Here is a 21784-nt window from a genome sequence, read left to right on the forward strand (position 1 = left end):
TTATGCAGTCATAAATAATAATTTGTCTAATTCCTGATTTGGACAAAGTGAGAGATTTTCTTCCAGACTCCCGATTCTCTACATGACTATTTCCCAACAAAGTTTAGTGGTACTATAACCGTCAAATAATACCTCACACTTAAAAATTGACCCAAACTGAGAAAGAACGTCTTCTGCCAATAATGCAAGCAGCAGTCAAAAGATATGGAAAAGAAAACAGTTCTTTCGGAAGAGAAAATTTATTTATATGTAACAAACTGAAGACATATTTTCATTATTCATTCTCAATAGGATTTTATTGTAAAGCAAAGAAATTAACTATTTTTCCTACAGAGATTTCGACAAACGAAATTCTGAGAATGCGGGTTCGGATGACACGAGCTCTAATATATATACGTGTGTGTTTGTGTGTGCTTGCGTAATTTAAAACATACGCTTTCAGTATGCAATTAAAAAAATAAATAATGAAGTTATGGCAAAGCGAAACTAATCATGATTTTATCCGAAATATATGACTTTAGTCTAATGTTTTTGTTTTGGCTTTGTTATTTTTTGTATAATTTAATTTTTGTTTTATTTATATGGTCGGTCAACTAAAGAATTAGAATTACACACAATACTGAAAACATTTATCAATATCCACTAAGAAAACGTTAACCGCATATATTTTATATGTTCACATAAACAATTTAAGTTAACATGCTAGTATTAATGGAATAGTGTACTGATGGACTGGTGATAAATAAAAATAAACATGAGCCAGAAATAAATCATCAAGGAATAAAAGTTCGGCTGACTTATGGACCGCCTACCACTATAATTAGTTGAGTTTGTATTTAAATACAGAAATAATTTCACAGGAATTATAGCGAGAATATATATATATATATATATATATATATATATATATATATATATATATATATAATCATTCTTAGAGTATTATAAACGTAATATAAAAGTAATATAAACGGCTCCATTACTAATTTAAAATTTAGAATAAATTAAGATTAACTGATCTGTAACATTATTTACACTGAATGACTGAAAAAAAAGTTAATTTAAAGGAGATATTTTACACTTTTAATAAGATAAATCCGTTCAGCCAGATCTTACGGTAATACATTTATTTAAGAATATTAAAATTCTGAACGAGGAATAAATAATTCTAACCATTTTTCAGGAAGTATTGTTAATCAATAAAATAAAGCGTTATACATTTTTTTAAAATAATTTACGTTTTTGTATGACGGTCAAGATTAAGAAATAATAAATTTCTTTAAACTATAAATCAAACTTAGCAACTAAGTCCATAACCGTTTTCAATTGCTGATATATCCATATTCTCTGGCTGATACTATCGCTTGTGGCGGATTTTTTTGGTTTATCTATTCACGTTTTAAATAAATAAATTTAATTATTTATATAATTCATAAACAGAAACACGCCACAAAGAGGTATCATATGAACAAACAGTTCAAATTTAACACATTTCTACTACGTTCAAACACACGTATATCTATACAAAACAACATCAAAGATATCAGCTGACGTCATTATGAGAACAACAGCACAGTCCACTGAATGTGGCCGAAACTGCGACAAAATAGTATTTTTTAGGTGTTATAATCTTCTTTTAAAGAAGTCAGTTTATACATTAAATCTACCAATAATTAAGAAACAATTACGAAATTGGAGAATACTAATATGTTTTTTCTCTAACTGTACTTAACAGTTTTTTTTTAAACAAAACTAACAGTAAAAACTAAACAAAAAGATTTTGTTGATATTTCACTGAAATAGATCAATAAATAACTGGGAATAAGTTCAGTTAATTTACACAACTATTAAGTTTATATATGAAAAAATTATCTGTCAACAAAAGTTTCTTAGCTTTCCCGTCGTTTGCATGTAGGTTAAAATTTAACCCTTCCCCAATGGAAAAAGTAGAAGATTAATACCCCTATAACTTTATTTATTTATTTTTAATTTTACTACTTAACAAAATCTGCTTTTTATAATCGACTAATTAAACAAGTAATATAAATTACCATTTTCATTAATTCATTTCAATGGTATTGTACAGAAACTTGTTTCATAAAAATAGTAAAAATAAAGAACTTCAATTAACAAAAATAAATAATCAAAATTATTTCTTTGTTTACTTTAAATTTCTGTAATAACATCTGAAACTATTTACCAGTAACGCCTCATTTAGAAAAATAAATGAAAACATAAAAATAATTACAATTTTAGAGGATGTAACATAACAGTTGATTTTGGTTTTTAAGGGTAGAAAGGTATATAAAGAATTAAACCTCTAAAAGGTATTAAATTAAAAAAAAATTAAAAACTTATTCCTAATCAAAAATTTAATAAAAATCTATAATTTTTTTTAGGATAGGGAAGTTAATGTAATTCAAAAATGTATCAACGTTAATATTTATGGTATTACACATTATACAATTATTTTATAGGCTAAACATCTGATAAAAAACTGACTTGGACACCACATGACTTCCTTGTCATAGTAGGCACCACATGCCTACTATTAAATTACACATACACATTTAAAAAAATGAAAAGTAAATAAAATTTTACTTCATTAATAACTTCTGATATTTTTTCATATATTTTTTTTTGGTTATTACTGAATTATTATTTATTGTAATAAATAATAATTGTATTGTTATAATTATAAATAAATCAATATATTTAAATTAAAAAAAAAAAATTAAAAAAGGAGATGAAGTCGGATTCGAAACTACGTGCCTTCCCTTTTTAAGAACCAAATATTTCATTAATTAAATTTTCATTTGGCTATAACTCTCGAACCAATGAAAATAAGTACCACTTATAACACATCATTGAAAATCTCTCAATGTGGGTTTATTACTACAGTTAAGAAAAAGTTCAAAATCCAAAACATTTGGGTTTTTTTGCTTTTTTGGAACCTTTTGGTCCAGTCGATTACAACTAAAAGGAAAGGTGTACAACTAGATGTTACAACAGTCCTAATTTCAACATCCTACGACTAATAGTTTTTGGGTTATGCGTAATACATACGTACAGACGTCACGCCGAAACCAGTCAAAATGGATTCAGGGATGGTAAAAATGGATATTTCCGTAGAAACCTGAAAACCGAAATTTTTCGCGATCACAATACTTCCTTTTTATTTCGTACAGGGAAGTAACAAAATTGTCTTGAAAGTCAGAATATGACACTCCCTCAATATGTACCTATAGCGTTTTAACGAGTCGATTAAAAAAAAAAAAAAATATGATTAAGAATTTTCCGGAAAACTGAGATAGTTATAAAACTCTGGCTATAGAATGCTTCGTCCTCGACAGGCTACTAAAGTGGAAAATTAAATTACATACTTTAATACGTAAAGAATTATGTAACAAATCATTCCACTAGTAACATTTCAAGATACGGGAACTATGGTAATTTGCAACCAAAATTAAATTTACCATTTATTTTAATGGCCATTTATAATTAACGATTTAACCAAAATTAAAAGACAAGAATGACCCGTATTCAAATTCATCGTACAAAATTCCATAGAAATCCGTTACTTCAGTCTGAACATATCATATAAAGTAAAATGATAACTGACAAAAGCATACATAATTAGACTTATTATGAATGAAATTTTCTGTACAATAACCGATGTAAATTACTCATCTACCAGAATCATCTATAATTAGTACAAAAATATGATTTTTAGTACAAAACGAGAAAAAAAAAACGTTTATGAACTCACCACTTTATAGGGATTTTTGAATAAGGCCAAATAACAACAGAATGCAATTTAGCTATCTAGGGGCATTAAACTATGAAAAAATTTATCTCCACTTCGTAAAATTTTGGATTTTGGGATACAGGACCAATATCAAAAAAAAAATCCCTCTCAAAAAAAAAAAAAAAACGAAAACAGGCCGATATACAAACGTACATAGAAACAACTTCCGTTCTTTTTCAACGCTATTTTTTTTTTTTTTTTTTTTTTTTTTTTGGAGAGGATTAGGAAATGTCATACAGTGTAACCATTAGCTGAGGAAGTAAAAGCATAACTGTTCGTAAAAACTATTGTTCGTAAATAATGTAATTAAAAAATTTTAAATTATGAATGGAATTCAATAACAAGTTAATGAGACGATGACATCAGATTGTGTAAGAAGTAACATTTTTTTAACTCGATGTTATAAAATAACTACAAGGCGCGTAATATCGTATTAATATAACTGCCACGAATTTCACTGTTGCTATTCACTAATAATATATTACATAGGTATAGACGTCACAGTAGAGACTGTGCGATGTGAAATGTGTTGAATAAAGGAAGCAGATAAGGACGGTGCAAGTTCTGATACGAATTATTATTGTTGCATTCTCATTGTTATGTTCCAGCAAAACGGATATAGTGGTAATCATGACATTCACCTTCTCTTCAGAAACGTAGAATTTACAAACGGTTTCTAACTAAATTATAGAAATTGAACTTGAAAACTATCGATATCAGTCTATTCAACTCCACTGCCAATTTTATAATTAGTTGCTCTATTTCTATACAACAAAGAACATATTTCGACATTTGATAGCTGGTTCAGAATCTAAAGCTGAGGCTTTGTTAAATGTGGATATTTTAAAGCAAACATAACAAATTGTAGAAGAAAAAAGCCAAGGCCACGTGGATAGGATTTTCCCAAAGGTCAAACAGGTAGTTTTATTCAAGACATAAAAAACTTCTCCTTTACAACTACAAGTTTTATATTATACTTTTATAGGTTAAAAAATAAAATTATGGAAGTTTTTTTTTAAGTTTTTTAATGGATGACAATTTTTCTGAGGGAAACTTTTGTTTTAGAAGAGTGATCTGTTTAGAGAAATATCTCAATGAATTTATTTTAAATTCAGCTTATTATTTGGACTTAACGAGATCATCTAAATTTAAGGAAAATATTAGGTTATTAAATATAAATAATAAATGACTAGTTAAATTAAGCGATTCAAAAGTGATCAGGTTATTTTCGGTCTACCTTAACCGTAGCAACTTGGACTCAGGTTTTATAAATTTGTATGATTTGTTTTTATTGAAAAATTCAGATATTGATGTAAAGGGAGACAAAAATGTGGGAATCGGAAGGGAGCAGGGAATTTCGGATAAATTTGGATTAGTCATTATTAATAATCAATCGATTATAAACTATAAGGTCAAAAGAGTCACGGAAAAATGATCTTCGGTACTTGAACTCTTGTGAAGATTTGGATTACATTATTGTCAATGATAGGACTCCTAAGGAATGTAGAATTCCATCACACCTACAAACGTAGCTCGTCTGTAAATGCCACTGTAACAAAAACTTTTAGTTGTCTGGCATATATATTTATAATTTCAAGGTTTCCGAAATCATTCTCTGGCCACATGCGAGTTGAATTAACATTTCATATGGAAAAAGTAAATAGAGTTTGAATGCTTGCCGTTGTTGCCTAAGTTATTTTGGAATACCGATAAAGAAGTTTTGTATAAAGATAAGTTTGCTAATGTGGTTCGGAATATAAATACGGATGATAATATACAGAGATGATAAATTATAAAAGGAATTGTATATATGAATCGACACGTAGCCGCTCGCAGGCCAAGGTCAAATAAATATATCCTTTAAACACCTTTGGTTTGATTGGCGTGGAATTTAAGAGATAAAGTGTTATCGTTTCTTAATCTGTACAGACGTAACAATTCGTATTACGTCAGAAAAATATATTTAAAAGAAAACAAATCAATATATGCAATTATTTGAGATTAAGCGCAAAAATTATAAATTGAAAATACAGAGGGCGGCGTATTGCAGTGCACATATGCTGACGGCTGCGCTATTAACTATCCTGAACAACTCACATAATGTGCTGCATACTATGTAACTATAAGAAGCTATACGAGATGTTTTCGTAAAGGAATGACTATTTAACTGTTCCACCCGTCCAACAGGTCTATCTCTCTCGCAAGCAAACTGCACAACTATACGTCGCCCGCTATACTTGATATTGTGGCCAACGCGCGTGATACTAAAACGTTTTTGGCAAGCATTAAACAAATTTAAGAATAAAAGTAACAGGTAATTCAATTCATGCTAGGGAATGGATTGATTTTTAATTTTCTACTATTTTCTTTAATTTTCCCACTACTTGCACCTCCAATCCAGTATGTTGTGCCGTTTAAAGAGAATGATTCGATGGGTACAGATTTTCTGGTAGAGAAATTAAAGAAGACATAAAATAATAAGGCCCCTGATGTAGATCGCATCTCGTATGAATTTTACAAGAATGCCCCGATATTGTTGTGGAAAAAGATATTGACTTTTTAATAATGTATACAGACTAAGCAAAGTTCCAGAAATTTTTAAATTTTGCATTGTTTTCACTTCATAAGAACGGGGGAGGACAATTTAGAACAAAATTACAGAGGTATATCCTTTATGGATACAACTGTTAAGTTTTTATAGGTTTGTTGTTAAAAAGGATTAATAAGTGGGTTCAAGAAAACAGTATTTCAAATGAGTTCCAAATGGAACTCAAATGTTTTCCGGAAGGAAAACTACCAGTGACAATATTAATATTAAATAAAAGCTCAAAAAAGAAAGTAACGTTTTTTGTAGATTTTTCCGCCGCATTCGATTCAATCGATAGGAAGGCTTTTTTTATTAATTACCGTGTTTAGGTTCGTCAACTAATCAATATTTTACAAAGTTTAAATGAGGGACAACTAGTGTTTGAAACTTTATTTTGATTACGTACTTAAAATGAAAGAGAATAGGTTATCAAAATTTATTATTACAAATAATAAAAAAGCTGATGTAGACACCACATAACTTCCTTTTACGCCTATTAAATTACATATACACATTTTTTTTTAAATGAAAAGAACATGAAATGTTATTTCATTAATAACTTCTGATATTTTTTCATAATTTTTTTTTTGTTATTGTTATTATTGAATTATTATTTATCGTAATTTTTTTACAATCAGAGGTTAATAATTATTAATAATTCAATATATTTAAGTTAAAAAAAAGTTTAAAAAGGGAGATGAAATCTTATTCGAATCGATGTGCCTTCTCTTTATAAAATTCACGCATTTCATTATTTAAAATTTCATTTGGCTATAACTATGGAACCAATGAAAATAAGTACCACTTACGGTATCGTTGAAAAGCTCTCAATGAAGGCATATTAGTCCACTTAAGGAAAAGTCCAAAATCCAAAAATATTTGGATTTTGGGCTTTTTTGGACGTTTTGGTTGTCGATTGCAATCAAAGGGAGGTGCACAACTAAATGATACAACAGTCCTAAATCCAGAATTTCAACGTCCTACAGCTAATCGTTCTTGAGTTATGCGAGATATATACGCGTGTACAGACGTCACGCCGAAACTAGTCAAAATAGATTCAGGAATGGTCAAAATGGATATTTCCGTTGAAATCTGAAAACCAAAATTTTTGCGATCACAGTACTTCCTTTACTTCGTACAAGGAAGTAACAATCAATATAATTCTGGTTTAAAGAATGGCCGGTGTCAGCTTTCAAGTTTGATATCATGTAAATTTATCTATTACATTAAATAACGTAGACAATTGGAGAAGCGAGATGGAGAGATTGTTGCGAAGAATGAGAGATAACCGCAGAGGAGATCTAATTTTGAAAGCTGGGGCTTCATGTAACATATTCATTATAAATTGCTAAATTTGAATCTGGGGGGAAATAGTTATCCTACGCAGATAAATAAATTCTAATCGATTAAAAGAATTATGAAAGCAAGATTTGGGCTAATCAATTTTAACTGTAAGCCATGGGTCAGGAATATAAATGTGCGCTGTTCCTTATGTAATTCAGAAGAGCAAGAGGATTTTGTTGCTCGATGCCCTGTCCTCACCGAGTGGAGGAGTAGCTGGCTAGAGTCAATCGAGCTGTCACGTGACTTATTTATAGACTTTTTGAACGGAAAGGACTGGGATAAGCTGGCAGTCTACTGCAGAGATGCGTGGGATTATAGATGGGAACTAGTACGAGAGTTCAATTACTAACTGCTTAGGACTTCCAACTGAAAATGATTATAATGTTATGTACGGTAGCGTAGCAATATTTCACCTTTTTAGTTTCAATTATCGATATCGATATTTCACATTACTTTCTGCTGGAGTTCCAGTTGTTTTAAGTTAGGTGGATGAAGTTAAATTTATTGAAAGTATTATCTTTGAATGATTAAAAAAAGGTAAATAGATTAATTAATTTTTTACGAACTCAGTTCCAAGTAAAATTATGTTAATGAATACATGTTAAATAAATTTACCTTTACAACACAATACGCTACTTTTTGAAATTTATTCTAATTTAGTTTGTTTCGTTTTTTAAATTGCACTGTCTTATTTATAATAAATTTGATCTTTTTGTATTAAAGGGAATTTTTCTCCTTACAAAGATAATTATAGCATGATAGTATTAGCAGTAACAATGGTATTAAATTTGTATTTAGTAATATTTTACCTCACTGTTATCCTATTCTACTAAGATTTTTAAGTATGATTCTTGTTTTCATTGATAGTATTATTTTATCTAATCTTAATACTCTAACTTTCCAGATGATGATTTTTAAATTAAGCTGTAGAATGTGGTTATCGTATGTAGTGAGTTATAAAATGTAATTATTTTTTTATAAATAATGTACTTTAAAACAAAATATTAAAAACAAATCAATATTATTATTATTGTATTATTAAATGAATGAAAATTAAAACTGAAAAAATCAGCTATAACGATACACATGAAGTTTCGTTTTTATGAAATTTTAAATTAAAAATAAACCATATCAACAATATAAACAAATAACATATTATTCATCTGGTAGAATTAATTTTTAAAAAATCAGTAATTCCTGAGGAATATGAAAAATATGAAAGCGATGTAGAAAAAGTAATTTTTCGATTAACAATTATAACGTCAATGATCCAGTTATTTCAACAAACTACGCAGCAGCTACAAAAAACGCAATCACCGGGGTGTGTCAGTCGAATTATTATACAACTGAAATATTAAAACATCAATAAATGTTCAACTAAGTATGATAAAATTGATACCACAGCCAACAAATCCGAACAGAATATATAGCCACGATAAATGACAATGAAAGCAGTAAACAAACAAAATATTACTAACAACAGAACGGCTCTCGATGGAACTAACAACAAATTTACAAAACGATCCTCGGTCATCTGATCACGAAATTTATTCAGTTCGTCTGTATTCCAGTTTTTTCGTCAAATTTAATACGCTGTAAATTTAATATGATTTTCAAAATACGATATCAAACGTAACACAGTATTTCAACGGTATCGCATGATCTCCAAAACTAGACTAAATATTAAATTTAACATAAAAAAAATACTGAAAACGGTTGAAAGTAGTTATGAATGAATTAGAAATCCAAAGAAAAGTTTACGTAATGCGAGGCCGATTTTTAATTACAAAGATTAAAAATATGGAAAATATGGGTCAAGGTGACAAAATAAGACGATAATCTTGGTAATTAATTAACTTACAATCAAGTAAAAAACACCTTACAGTTTGATCTTCAGGTACGAAAAGAAGCTTTCCCGAAAAAAAACAAATGAATCGGTATTTCACATAACTGTTTAATTAAAACATCTCAGGATGGTTGGCATCAGTCTGTAAGAGACAATTCCTCATTTACAAGTCATATATATCATCCTCATCTCGTTGGGCCGTGAGGAGTTGCTTATTATTCACTAGTTGAAAAAATAAATTGTAACGTGCACATTAGGAAAAAAAATTAATAAAATTAGATCCCGATAAAATAAATACAAACATTTAATCGGATTTGTCTGTTTACGAGACCGGAATCCTTTAGTTAATAATTACGATTTAACTAATAATTTTGTGCGACTGTATCTTTCTTCAAAAATAAATTATCTACCTCGTTTCTCACAACTTTTACGGAAGGTAGCGCTCGTGAAATTCTACTTCAAAAAGGGATGTTTATGAAAAATATTGAACCGAATCAATAAATAAACATAAATGATACCTACAAATATATTACCCAAATAACGTGATATACCTCGCACTTTTTCAACCAGATATTCAAAAGTGCTACCTTTACTTAATTTATTCATTATTTACTATTTAAAGACACCATCATCCAGTAGATGTAATGGGCAGTGCTGTTTAAATATACAGTACAATCTGTAAAATTAACATTCAGGGAACAGTTGTCCGTTACCTGCAAAGGAACCCGGGATCAAAATTCTGAAAAACACTAAAATTTTAATATCCTAAACCACTATTCTAAAATGATCGATCACCTGCAAATAAATTACAAAAAGATGTTCTATCAGAAGGAGACAACTGCAGTCATAAATTTAAAAAAATATTAACATATGAAAAGTACTTAAAAATTCCTTTAATTATTATATCATAATGAAATATCAGATTTGAAATGTTTAAACTGAAACGTTTCATAAAACATCTTACAAAAATCAGACAGTGTTTTTACGGAAAGGGATTTCCTTTACCAAGAGTAGTGAAATTTCTATTTAAAATTAAAAAAAAAAAAAACTTCTGTTTTGTCTTCACAAATTTCTGTTTCATTTATTTTTATAAAAAAGAGGTGGGATTTGCAACTACATATGTTAAATGCATATTGATATACCTCTTCAATCGGAGAAATAATAAATAAATTCTGAATGCTAAATTAGTTTGGTAGTTCAAGAGTGGTAGGACTAACTGGCAAAGATAAAAATCAATGTTTTTAAGGGGGACGGAGGATTAGTTATATATCGCAAGAGAAATAAATATAAGTAACAAAGTCCCGTACTGTAAGAAAACTATGAAAATAACTAATCTCTCAACAAAAAAAAAAAAACCAATACTCGAAGGAGATAACAGCCTCATTTTCTCCAGTTCTGTAGGAAATGAATCAAGAAAAAATATATCCTTTGCATTTTATAGATAAAGTTTCTTTTTTTTCTTAAGTTCACTACATACCGGATTACAGTACGTGACTAAATTACACATAGTACAGAAAATGTTTAAACAGATACTTACAGTATCTAAATTCAGATTTTTCATAAAATATAACCAGAACTTTAGTAATATAAAAAGTAACATTAGCCTGTTGTTTCATAATTCGTCAACAAGTACAATTTAATCCAAGAATTCAATGAAAATAATCAGGAATTTGATGTTTGGAAAATAAAAAGAATTACCGCAAGATTGGTTCCTAACTAGATTTCTATTGACTTTTGAAGCGTGAACTAGAGTGATTTAAGATTGAATAAATATCAAACGCAGAAATCGTAACTACGAAAGCAAAAAAAAAGAAGAAAAAACAGTAGTAATGCTTTTTTCTCGCTCATTTGTATAAATAATTTATTGTATTACTACAATATTCAAATAAATATTCTTAAGATTTAAAATACAAATAGCCAACAAAACTATATGAGAATTGCTAAAAATTTACACACACAACCAGATTTTAGTTTTCAAGTTATGTAGTCTTTATTCCTTTTCTACAGGTTAAATTAATATTTTTTTTATTTTCTGAGGAAAATAACTGTAATATATATTATATACGAATATATCTTACTATTAATACTTATCAGCTTAAAATAGAATGAAGATAGGTCATAAGAAAAATACAAAAAAAAGTTTAAGTCAATTGGCTTCAATAATTAAATCAATTTTTGTCTAGCTTATAAATAAATACCTTTAAAAATATTACGAGCTCCAAATGACCATTTAATCAATAAACTATAATTAATTATTTTTTTAAAAATATTTTATGACAATAAAAACATATGTTAAGCAAACTAAAATAGAAATAATTAAAGTTTGTCAACTTGGTTCATTGTTTTACATTATGTAGTAAGTAACTCTGTAAATAGAAAACCTTGTTTAGACGAAAGTGAATTAATAAAGTGAAAAATTGAATTGACGATTGTAATTAATTATATGGAAGACCAAAACTGATCTCACTATCAGTCAGCAACGTCTTAAGCACTTTTTTCGGATATTTTTTTCTTTATGTAATAACGTACGCGAGGAGAAAGGAGAAAACGATGGCAAATAAATTGAGCGAAAACTTTATAATGTTAAGCATTTAATATTGTATGATAAAATGAGAACGTTCTACAATAGAAGAACAGTCTGTCTCAAGGTAATCGTGTTAAAAAGAGTGAAATATATTTAAGCGTATTTGTTGAGAAAGGGCTGGAAATAAATGAGTAGGTAAAAGAGGAATGGAGGGAAGACAATGTGTTCGAACTGCGGCAGTGGTGGGCTGGCAACGGAAATTTTCCTTCTACTTACATTCTCGATATGCCTCTGAAAGATAGCAGCCACTATCGTTCGACCTAATAAATAGAGATCTTAAAACAACATTTCATAAAAAAACTGAAGAAATCTTTTGGCGATAACTGCATCATCATCCAACGTACAAATAGACAGAAGTGAAAGAAAACCAAGTGAAAACGCCAACTCGCTTCGCTCGGTCAATTAATTGCAATTAAAAAAAAAAAATTACTCTTTCAGAATAATTCGATTTGAATTTGAATGTTGATAAATTCTTAATAGAAAGTATTATTATAGGAAGCATGCTTGTATTTTTCAAGTTGTAAAATATCAACAACGTTCTCCGAACGATAAAATCTACTTCGTGCTTTCTATGACTTTAAAACATGTCTCCAAAGGAGGGTTGCTGATAAGTGCAATGTAAAATGATGTCAGCTTACAAGTAGTTTGCTTGTGAGTGCGAGTGGGTGCAAAAATAAAGTATATTGTATACTGCGTGGAGAATGAACGACGATTTACTTGCCTCGACAACGGTGGTACACCGTTTGTTAGTATCGATTTAACGATTATTCGACTTTAATTTTTCTTTTTATTCCTCAGATAATATGATTTATTCAATATCCTAATTATTTCACATTCACTTTCATAACCGGCTAAATATTATGATTATACTATGTTTGTTTGTGCGTATATATTTTACAAGCATACATATCGATTGTATTATGTTTAATAATTATAATTTTTTTATTTTCCATTTGTTTTTTATCCCCACTTATTTATTAACTATTCTGTTAATTTTTTCTACGTACGTTTTTGCTGAATAAGTAATAGAATAAACGGGAAGTAGAAGGTTTACTTACTAGATGAAGACCGATTTTGTTTCAGGAAAATATGGAACATGAGAATCGTTTTAGCGCTCAGATAACTTTTGGAAGGCAGAATGACGAGTGAAGCTACTTATATGAGATTTTTCGGTATGGAAAAAAAAGCATTTCGTTGTCAAGGATAAAATGTAATGTGAAAAATAACATGAAAGGCACGATTCCTAAATATAGAGAAAGAAAAAAGACTGGTATGTCTGGCAGAAAGTCTATATATAATAATATATTATCAGATAGACTTTAATAAGAGTAAATAATCATTATTGCGAATATGACCGAACTGAAAAGTTAATTTTGTAAACTACAATCTCCGCCAGCGAATTTGTTTCAAACCGAAAGCTGCTGCGGACGGTGGATTTCATGAACGTCATCTACAGTACAACGGAACAAATACAAAATTCTGTTGCGAAAATGATATGTAGAATGTATACTAGCTCTTAGACTCTTCCCTTTACTTTTTAATTTTTATATCGGAAAAATGTTGGAACTAAAATAAAGTATTAAAATTCGCTGATGATATCATATCCCTCGTACGCAGAAATGAATCTCTATGCTTACATCGCAAGGAAGAAATTGAATTCGAAAAAATGAGTAAAACAAAGGAAACTGAATGGGACAGGAACAACCCATTAAATATTAAGACAAACTTAATAAATAAAAAGTATCTTGTTATTTAGAGAATAAAATTAAAAAAGGATGGACGAGATACAAATGACAAAAAAACGGAGACTGGCACAAGCTAGGATTGTTTTATGCGGGATAAAATCTGCTGGTATCAAAGCACAGATGATATGAAAGGAAGAGAGTGACAAATAGAGGTTAGGTTACTGGAATGCGTTGTTTCAGGAAATTAAAATTAGGTCGGTCGATAGAGAACGAAATAAAGTGTTTTTAAGAAGAATAGCAATATCTGAAACAACAGCAAGTTCGGTATATCACATTTTCATGCTAAGGATCCGAGGTTAGTAAATTTTGTTTAGAAAAAAGTTTAAAACGTAATAATAAGGAATATTAAAATACATGAAACAGATAATATTCGGGAGGTAGCAATTAGGAGGTAAGATGAGACTGAATTCGAACTGAACAGAAATCAGAGTAAAAGTGCATTAGACTAGCTAACTTCTGATGAATAAAAAAATACATTTAAAATAACTCTTTTAATTAGAAAATCTATTAAATTCTAAGACTATTATACTTCAAGAATTTTTATCATATTTCTATCAAGGTAGACGTAAAACATACGGTATTTAAATTATTCTTGGTGCGCCCTTAAAGTTTATAAAAACGCATAATTATTGACAAGTAACTAACCAATCATACCATTCAGTTGCTTTTATCTCAGTAGAATAATTTATTTATTTATTTGCAATCGGTTATGTGTTCGCACGTGAGCATCATACGATATACTGAATAAAAGAAAAGTATTAATAGGAAACAGAAAACAATAATTATGTACGATTTTTATTTATTATAGCAATCTTTTTTATTTCAACTCACGCTGAAGAGCGCATCGTCCTGCAACGTTTCAATTATAACAATAAAACAATTCCCGCTGAGCATTAACAAGACACCGAGCACAAGTACGTTGCTATAGAAACCGGGTCAGATCTGATGTAGTGGAGAGCGAGCAGAATACCGCCTGTGTGTCCATTCTACAAAATACAGTATATGATGGTGTCATTATTTAAGTGGCTGTATGTTCATTTTATGTCGAGTAATAAAACGACAATCAATATGTGAAAGTTATCCCGCTACCTCTACAGAAAGAAATGAAAGGGTTGAAAAGCTTAATTCGATGAAAAGAATTTTCTTCATACACACATAACACATCCACTATAATGAACGATGTCGATCACAAATAAAACAGCTTTCATTCGCCATTCCGACACACTTCACACAATCACACGGCTCAACGCTTCTTTTTGGTAAATTGGTAATACGACCACGAAAAAAATATACGTCCATTACTTATAAAAAATAAAACCATGACGACTCAAAAACATAGATTTAAAAAAAATTCAAAAAGTAAAGTAAAATAACATAAAAAATAAACACAAACAATAACAATAAACACAATACACTATACACAATAATACTGATACTACACCCGATTAAATATAATACGCTAATATAAGAGTATATTTACTGTTAACTTGAAAATTTAAATAAAAAACGATAAATGATTATGCTAATTGGAAAATAGATAACACTTAAATAATTATTGTTACAAATAAAGATAAATTTTAACTAATCGATAACTTAACACGCTATTTGACGCCTGAAGAAACAACTCAGAAACAGATTTTCCTAACATATTTATTTGAAAAGATAATTCTGCAATGACTTTTAAAAACAAATCTTTTTATTAAGTAGAGTACAATCTGACAGCGTATAGATAACAAATAAAGGGTAAAAATCACTTTTCATACAAGTACAGCTACACTACATTCTATTCACCGTATGAAGCGTTTTCAGAAATTAGGAGAACTTCATTCTAGAACCTAAGAAATTTTTTAGCACGATTAAATTCCTGAGAAAGTCGAAGTATTTAGACTGAAATACTGGGTTATAATTACTGACGTCAGGTTTATATTTTAATAATTTTTAATATCAGCCATGATGTTTTTTGACGTAAAGAAATGCATTACCTGTATATACACACAGTACCATCAATAAATATGAAATAAATATATTTGTAAAGAAAAATCTTCAATATACTATTAATTGAAAGATGAAGAATATCGAGACCGATATTTCTGGATATATTTAAGACGATACACACAGAGATAGTAATAGAAAACGAAATATCTTATTAAATTTCGATAAATATAAATTGAGATTAGTTTTTCAAGAGATACTAATGAAGATACAAATCTTTATAAAACGAAAGGCTTTGATGATTATTTAACACGTGTGTAACGTTTAGAACGTCTTATCTGTCATTTTTACAAGGTTTAGATCAATTTTTTCAGTGAAAGTTGATCGTCAAAATTCTTAAATAACTGACAAATTTAACTGCTATCAATCAATGCATATCAGAAACGAGCGGGAATCTCATGGTGAACGTTTTAGTGCTCATATCTTATAGAATGATAAAATACTAAAGGCTAATTAAAAATCATAAAAACTTGCTAAAAAATGGTTGTCTACAAAAGAACTTCATTACTAAAAACGAGAAAAAAGTTTAAAAAGTTAATTTCGAAAACTAACGTAAAATTACATTTTAGAAGTACATTGAGAAAAGCACGATGTTATATAATTGCAATAAGACAGTCTAAAACAAATGTTCGGCTTAAAGACAGAGAAAAACGTAAAGAGATAAGTCTTCGAATGTCACCTCTACAAAAGATGATGAGAAATAGTGGTGAACGGAAAGAACAGATCGCGTCAGCAGTGTGGAGGTAGGTAAGACCACGTGTTCATAGTAAAAAAATCATACAATATTACGCAGAACACAAACAAAATTCAGTATCGATAAAATAAACCAGAAAAAAAATTTAATATTTTAATTGTACAAATTATAAGAATAGAAAACAAGTTTTTTTTTTACAATGATAATTTTTATTTCAAATAACTTCGGAAAAATAAAAGAAGCCAGAAACATTTTACAGAAAAATATAAAAAAGAATACTAGGAAAGACGTATGAATATTTTACAGTGTAAAACACCGGTAAACAATGGAAACATGTGACATTGTAGCGATTAAAAGAAATTAAAAATATTCTTTGATGAGGAAAAAAAGGCTGAAATGAGAAAAAAATAAAAAAAGGAAAAGAAATTAAAAAAAAAAAATCAAGAAAGGATATCATTTGCATAAAGTGCTTATACAATTTAAAGTAGAACATAGCTGAATATTGTAAGAGAATCTGAAAATTAAAGCACGATACAAGTTCTACGGTTTTAATTAATTCATCCAACCAAGATAAGACTTTACATTCAAAAATTATTATTATTATTATCATCGTCATTGCTAAGTTTCAAAACAAGTATTAGAGAAATAACATGAAGGATAATTTTACATTTACGAATGAGACCAAAACTAAAACATATATTTACAAAATCTGCACTTCTACATACAATTCGTTTATGCTTTTAAATGAAATATATTTCATTAGTGCAGTATTATAATCACGACCATAACAGTTCGGTATAAAATTTCTTTGTAGTAAAAGTAATATTACCGAAATTTTATCTCGAAGCCACAAACGTGAATACAAATTGAAAAACTTCAATTCTAGGTATAAAGCAACCGCTTTAAAGATCCAAATATATAAACTTTAAAGATGTATTAATATTATTTTCAATGTTACGAGAAATTACAGCATCAAACATATACGTATACTTCAAGTACGATGATTAATCATATTGTTCGATACACGATTAACAAACTTATTTACTTAAGCTTTCGGCAACAAACAGTTACTTAGTTATAAATGAAGATTTTTCATTAGGTTTTTATGAATTAACAATGTGAATAAGTCGGGGCTAAAGCGGAAATGATGCCAAGGATAACTTAAGTTTAAATAAATAAAAACCAATCTGAATTTAAAAATGATAGTAAATTATCATAATGTAATATTTTAGCAGTGTTTATATATTACTTTCTTGTCTAGATAGTACTGTAGCAGAGCTATAGGTCCAGAAGGAAAAGTATTGTAATCCGTCCAATTTGGACAGATGCGGTTTTCATCGGATCTTAACGTTTTGACACCTAAGGAAACCAAAAAACAAAAATACCGGATGGAAATTTTCTGAATGTTAATGTCCGTATGTGTGTTCGGTATTGGCCTCTAAATCACCTTAGAACTACTAGATCGATTTTGACCGAAATTGTTCAGATTATTTCTATATATGGGGCATTGATGCCATTAAATTTTCGACTTAAAAGGTGAAGGTGGTGAAGCTGTAGAGCAAGGTCACCATCAGTATTTCGAGGTTTTGCCTAATTAAGATCATAATTTTCTTAGTCACATTTGTTAACAATTAAAAAATAAACAATATATGAAAAAAAACTTTTTCAAAATTGCACCTCAAAAAATGTTCTTAACTACTGTTATGTTGTGACGTCACAAGTAGGCGGCAGAAATAAAAATATGAATGAATTTAGAGTGTAAAAAAGCAACTCGATCGCCCGGTCGACTCGGTACCTTTTGCGTTACGCCACGTGGCTACACCAGTCTGCCGACGGTACAAGCAAAATTTGTTCTAATTAAGGTGTGAAATTACATTAGTATTATTAAGTTACTTCCTACCGTCGCCGCTAGCACTGCCACAAACACGCGAAATAAATTCTGTATGCAAACGAGCTTTAGCTAGAATCAATAAATTAAATAAACGAAAAAATATTATTTTAAATGAAATGATAAATATTTTTAATTAAGTCGTGTGAGTAGGAGTGCAAAAGCAGAAACCATTGTGTTGTCTGATGCAATCGAACCTCTATATTACGAAAACCTGGAACTTAAAAAATGTTTACTGCACCGTGGCATTTTAATAACAACTACGTATAAGTTTACCTCTATATAACGAAATGGTGACATACAACACATTAACATGATACAGTTTGTAGTAACATGCAGTAATTTTCGCGAAATTTAAAAAAAAAATAATGACATTAAATTTATTATTTTAGACACCTTTGTGAGTTTAAGGTAGTTATTATCTAAATTGTACCTGTATACGAGCACAAAGTATTCTTGATAACAGTCAAGAATGACAGGTTATTTTTATTGAACTCATTAAGCGAAAATTACCAAGTTTCTGTTATAAACCATAACAATGAAATTCTAACAAAAGATTTAAACACGTGTTCTGCAGTTACCGCCTATACATTACAGTAGCGGAGTTTTCCGAAATCCATTATCTAATGCAGGGCACTAAAATTACTATGCAAACTTTTATTCATTTATCTAATCGCGATATTTATCTACAGTATGTAGACATTAAAATAGAATTCTTAGAAAACATTTAACACATACTCCCTCTATATTTCAGTGCATACATTTAGTACAGCAATAATTTTTCCTGGGATTAATTTAATTGGTCTCTGTTTTTGGCTTACATTACTCGCGTAAAACAGTACTGTACTGTACCGTTTCTTTAGTGTGCCGTATACAACATCGAAACAGAAGTGCCTTAGTGTTTCGGAAAATATTAGCGTTATACACGAAGTTGACAAACGTGTTAAAAAGAAATATATCGCGCAAACATCTGGAATCCCACCAAGTTTATTTTCAATAATTTTAAAAAACAAGGACGTGATACTACAAGAACTACACCAGCGAAAAGAAAATCTAGTGAGAAAAAAATTAAAAGACAACTCATATGATGATACTGACGAAGCCAATTTAAAATGGATGACAGTAATTTGCGAAAAAAGCTTTCGTTATCCGGGACATTAATCAAAGAAAAAGCCCTGGAATTTGGACTCCCATTAGGACACAAAGATTTCCAGACCAGCAATGGGTAATGAGTAATGGATAATTAGAGAAGTTTAAAAAAAAACATTGTTATTCATAAAGTGAAATGTGGAAAAAGTGCAAATGCCAGCGTAAGTGACTGTGAAACTTGGAAACAGACTGTGCTGAAACCGATTTTAGAAGAATATTTGCGAAAAGACCTTTTCTACGCGAACGAGACGGGTCTATTTTTCAAATGTTTACTCAACAAAACGTTAACTTTTTAAAACGATCCGTGCTTTGGTGGTAAACAAAGTAAACTAAAAATTACGGTGTTAGTGACTTAATATGTTGGTAATCGGCAAAAGTAAAACTCCGAGTTCTTTTCCAGGAGTTACATCTCTAGAGATAGACTACACATTTAACAAAAAAGGCGTTAATGACTACCTACAGTATTACAGACTGGGTAAAAAAGTTGGACAAACAAATTACCAGACAAGAATGAAAAATTGAACGTTTTATTGATAATTGTACGACATATCCTCATGACGTAATTGTAATTAGTTCTGTATTAAATAACGTAAAAGTCGTATTTTTCTAAGCAAACATAACGTCAATTATACAACCGATTGATCACGAGGAAATTAAAAATCTTAAATCGCACTGCCGAAAATGAATCCTGAAAAAAATTGTAACTATTTTAGAGAACGAGACTGTTCCTGTTAATATTGTTGACCTCCGGGAGTGCATTTCTGAATTATCAAAAGTATGAATTAATGATGTTAGCGATCAAACAATATTTTTCTTCTTTTTTTTTTTGTAAAGCTGGTTTCAGTACAAACACGAAAGAATACAATGAATAAGATTATGACACTAGTAGAGTTAAACGTCACTGAAATTTCCTCCAAACAACTGGAAATGTCAGTAACGAAGTTACACTGAAAGATTTCATCCCTGCTCATGAACAGATTACAGTTTTTGATTTTCCGGACGATGACAACATTCTTCATAGAGTTAGTAAGTCCTCTGATCCAGTAGAAGAAAAAGAAGATGACGAAAATTATGAAGACCAGCAGGAGGAGTGAAAATCTAGCGAAGAAGAGGTTTTACAGTCATTTAAAACAATAAGGCTTGGGTTACAGTTCAATGATGAAGTATCTGACAGTATTCTTGAGTATTTAAATAAATATGAAACCTTTTTTGAACGTAGCACTTTATTCAAACACAGAAAAAAACAGAAAATTACTCACTTTTTCAAGTAATGAATTAATACTATTAAAAAATCCCTTTCAGCACGCCGGAAAGCGGAAGTAGATTTCACCGGTGCTAAGTAGGGAATAAAAAACATTTCCACCTTAGAGTTAAGAAAAACTTCAAATTTACTCAATACAACAATGGTTGCTTGTGAAAAAAGTTTTCACATGTTCAGCATACGACAAGCCTCATCTTCTTACAATTCCACCAACATTTTGGTCGTCCCTTGTCGTAAGGGTTGGTCATACCAAAAGTTGTTTCAGACCAAAGTTTTAGATAATGTTTAGAGGACTAACGAACACTTTCAACTGATTCGATAGTGTGCCTATTAAGGGAGGTATGTTTTTTTTTTCTTCGAAACCCCATTTTTCCACCCCCTGAGCCAATGGTTGGTGATATCAAAAAACTTTTACTTAATGAGAAAGTTACAGCGATAATTTGTTTTTTCTAAATTGACCCCATTTCCACCCCCACGGTTTTGCCCATTAACGAACTCGACCGAGAATTTGGGTCATTATATTTTATGTATGAATTTGAAAGTGATTGGCGCAAAATTACGGCAGTTATCGTGTCCACAAGAAATTGAAATATATATATATATAAACTTTTGAACTGATGGTGGTTTCGGGGTCTGGGGGGCATGAAACGCGAAGATATGTTGAAATTGTCGGAAGTCCAATCATGGTACCCATTACAATAGGTAGCTTTCTTAAGAAATTTACCTATTACATACTGTAAAGATTACCTATCAATATCTATCAAAAACTAATGAACGCATTCGGATTAGTGGTTTTTTAATCAATTTAAAAAAAAAGATAGTATATCCATTTTTGTGTTATCGTTGTGAAAAATATTATTTGCTAGAAATGAAAATACATAGTGTT

Source organism: Lycorma delicatula, chromosome 2, assembly GCF_047948215.1.
Source record: "Lycorma delicatula isolate Av1 chromosome 2, ASM4794821v1, whole genome shotgun sequence".
Lineage (NCBI taxonomy): Eukaryota > Metazoa > Arthropoda > Insecta > Hemiptera > Fulgoridae > Lycorma > Lycorma delicatula.